Source organism: Cicer arietinum, chromosome 7 (assembly GCF_000331145.2).
Source record: "Cicer arietinum cultivar CDC Frontier isolate Library 1 chromosome 7, Cicar.CDCFrontier_v2.0, whole genome shotgun sequence".
Taxonomy (NCBI): Eukaryota; Viridiplantae; Streptophyta; class Magnoliopsida; order Fabales; family Fabaceae; genus Cicer; species Cicer arietinum.
The window spans coordinates 51242070-51245936 of NC_021166.2; positions in this window are offsets into that span (position 1 = coordinate 51242070).

A 3867-nucleotide genomic window follows, 5' to 3' on the forward strand; every position below is an offset into this window, starting at 1 on the left:
TGGATGCTTATATTGTTTTGATTTTTCTGATATTGACAAATACATGCTCTAACAATTGTTAATTAATGTATGTTGTATTAATATGATCTGATCTGATATGTTCTGATACATGCTCTGCTCTGATCTGATCATTCAACAATAATTTTATAATGCAATTAAATGTTAATCTGAAACTGCTCAAGTTACAATTTGGTTGAATTGTCAATTATGCCAAAAAGGGGGAGATTGTTGGATTTTGATCCTTTGATTCCTAATTTTGACATAATTAATAATTCAACAATGTTCTTACAATGCATGATAAATCTAATGTTTGAATTGAGCAAGATTTCAGGAACCATAATCAAATCCTACACACTTGGATCAAATAGCTTGGAACACAAGAAATCAACAAAAGTTGAATTCTGAATATGTAAATCGATTGGGAAATCGATTTCATAACAAGGGTGTAAGGAAATCTTAAGTGTTTGTGAATGTGCAATCGATTAGGCAATCGATTAGATTAATTAAAAATGAAAAATGCACAAGTCAGTAGCCTCTGATTTGGAGAAAATCGATTGGTAAATCGATTGAACATTTCACAAATCAAACCTGATGGTAACACATCGATTGGTAAATCGATTGAATGAGTCACAGTGGCACTCCAGTGCTGAGGGAATCGATTGGCAAATCGATTGATAAAATATCATTTGAAAAATGACCTCACCTGTGACAAATACAATCGATTGGACAATCAATTGTTAACACTTTCAATTTTGATTAAGTTTGGTTGCAATCGATTGGGAAATCGATTGAACTAAACACCAGGTAAAAACTTTTCAGGAACATGCCACCAAATCGATTGACAAGTCGATTGATGTCAAATAGCTGAGTCTCTGTTTTGAAACCAATCGATTGGCAAATCGATTGATATTAAAACTGAATCACTATTTTGAATCACATCGATTGACAAGTCGATTGATAACAAGTAGCTGAGCCACTGTTTTGAAAATAATCGATTGGCAAATCGATTGATATTAAAACTGAGTCACTATTTTTTGAATCACATCGATTGACAAATCGATTGACATCAAAAACCTGAGCCACTGTTTTGAAAACAATCGATTGGCAAATCGATTGAAATAAACTTGTTGAAAACACAGTGAACTCAGAAGTTTGGCAAATCGATTGAGTAATCGATTGAAAATAGTTTTATCAAAACAGATTCCCAGAAATCGATTAGGCAATCGATTTATACAGGTCTGGACATGTTCTGCTGAAAAGTGTTGTTTTAAAGAATCGATTGGTAAATCGATTAGCTTGTATAGTTTCAAGATTAAAGAAAACCAAGATCGCGATAATCGATTGGCAAATCGATTTAGCTCATTTTATAACTTTACAAAATCGATTGGGAAATCGATTTCGTAAGTGGTTTTTCAGAAACTATATAAGATGTCTTTCAATCTTTATTCTAACAACTTCTTAGAACTTTAACACAACATTTTCATAACTTTCATAATTTCTCACAACGCTCTTAGCTGTTCATAACAACAAACTAACAACTTCATAATTGTGATTACAGATCTCAATACAGTTTGTTGACAATCTAAGAGAAATGATAATGTGCTCAAGAACAATCCATGAATATCCAGATTTGTGAAGAGCAACATTCATAAAGATTGAAGACCCTTTTGTTTTACAATCTTTTATTCTTTCTGTAATAATTCTTTGAACGAAATAGAACGCAAGAAAAGCCAGCTCGAAACTGGTGGCTACTTTCTTGGTTGAGAGGACTCAACAAGAAAGAGTCGCACTTTGATTCCGTGATAGGCTGCTGAGTGTCTTCAAGGATCAGAGGGTATTCAATAGGAAAGATATAATTAGAGATTGATAGGTTTCAGGGAGGAAACTGGAAAATCTTTGTAATTGATTCTTTCTATTGAAGGAGAAGAAAATCTGAAATCCGATTGGATTTTCAGGACTGGACGTAGGTTGTTGTGGAACAACCGAACCAGGATAAATCTCTGTGTCTTCTTCTCTAACTCTCTCTCTTTAATTTTCTATATTGCTAACTTTGCATGCCTCAAAATTTAATTTCCGCTGTGCGCTTGATACAGATTAATTTGGTAACGAAAACTGATATATTTTCTTTATTGCGAGGTCACTGATACCAACAAAATTAGCATCCATAATTTTCTTTTTACATAGATATTACATATTACTTTGCTTCTTAGGTTGGAAATGGGTGGAACAAACAAAAAAATCAATCACATATTAAAAAAAAAAAAACAAATGATTAATGAAAAATCAATTTATAAGCATATCTTGGAAAAAAATCACATATCATTGAAAAAAAATTCAATTTTTGAACAAATGATTAATGAAATATGAAGTTTTTAACACTTAAAAATTGATATTTAATCCATCTTTTGTTAAAAAATTCTTAAAATTTGTGAGAGAAATTTTTATTTATTTTACTTAAATAAAGATAACCATTGATTCAAATTGTAGAATAAAAACGGTTTCAATAGTGATTCTAGAACAAAATATTTAATCACCTCCACTTTAATGGAGAAAGAAGAAGAGAACTAGGATTTGAGATTTGGGAGAGGTTGCCATTATAATGTACTAAACATGTATGGAAAAAAATCATTTAAATTTGATTGATTTGAAAACCTATTTTAATTTTTCTTTAAGTGTGCTAGCATATCATAATGTAAACTTCATAGTTTATATTGCAATACTAGATTTGTTGATGTTATTCTTTTATTTTTCTCTTGCTTATTGAAAGATATTTTCATAAAAGTCATCATGACAGTGTCTTGTGGTTGTATTGTTAAGAAGCACTCTACCATTATAAATATTCCCTCTGTATTGGGGCAATTTGTATGTTCAAGTTCAACATACACTACAAGAAAAACACTATTTTGTGGTCAACTTTATAAATATTTTGTGGCCGAATAAAACCCTCACAAATTAGTGACCGAAAAAGCCCTCACAAATACCAAAATTGAAATTGGTCTTTATTTGTGGCTGAAAAAGCCCTCACAAATTTGTAAACATTTAACTGGATTTTGTGGCTGCCTAAGCCCTCACAAAATCACAACGTTGTGATTTTGTGAGGGCTTAGGCAGCCACAAATTCCAGTTAAATATTTAAAAATTTGTGAGGGCTTTTTCAGCCACAAATAAAGACCAATTTCAATTTTGACATTTGTGAGGGCTTTTTCGGTCACTAATTTGTGAGGGTTTTATTCGGCCACAAAATATTTATAAAGTTGGCCACAAAATGATGTTTTTCTTGTAGTGTTTTTATGTACTCATGACTTTTGTTCTTTTAATTTGTATTTCCTTTATTTATGATATTCTAAGAGCTTTTAGAAAAAAAATGGATTGATGTTGTTATAATAGGTTGGGCAAGCACAAAAATCATAGAAGCATCATTTATGTAAGTAACCCTAAAACAAACAACGACCGTGGCTAGTTTGAATCTATTCGTATAAATGATTTTGTGTATTTTTTATTTATAGGTTATTTGAAGTTTGATATACTTGAAGCCCGGTTTAGACTTTCAAATTTATTTGTCAACAACTTTAGTTTGGCAAGTTCTTTGTCTCCTTATAAAGGTGGAAACATGAGAAATAAGGTTGAATTGTGTTTGACTAAATTGAATTCTTTTTGTTAATTTAGTTAAAACTAGTTCGAGTTTGGTGACTTACTTATAATAAAAGTAGTAGCAATCGAGTTAAGTGATCAGAGGCAAAACAAGAAATGCAAAACACTTGACCCTACAAAAGTATTCTCAAAACAACCTGACACTAACAAACTTTTAAAGGAACACAAACACACTGACTCTACAAGCCAAGTCTTCTCAACACAACCTGAAAACCTA